Genomic DNA, 211 nt, shown 5'->3' with positions numbered 1-211 from the left:
GGAAGCAACTAGTCGAGCTTCCGCCTTCAAGATTCTATGGTCTATCACTCGTTCTATCACGATTCACGTCATTTGGACTGCGCGCAACAAAGACGTCTTCGAGGACAATCTTCCGTTGGATGCAGGTAGGGCTATCTACCAGGTTTACTCCTGTTTAAGCGCCCACTTCCGATCGCTGCTTAGGTTTTCCGATCCTGCTGACCGCACCCAA

The sequence above is a fragment of the Plasmopara halstedii genome (genome assembly GCF_900000015.1).
Source record: "Plasmopara halstedii genome assembly, contig: Scaffold_437, whole genome shotgun sequence".
In the NCBI taxonomy this organism is placed as follows: domain Eukaryota; phylum Oomycota; class Peronosporomycetes; order Peronosporales; family Peronosporaceae; genus Plasmopara; species Plasmopara halstedii.
This window is presented reverse-complemented; position numbering follows the sequence as displayed.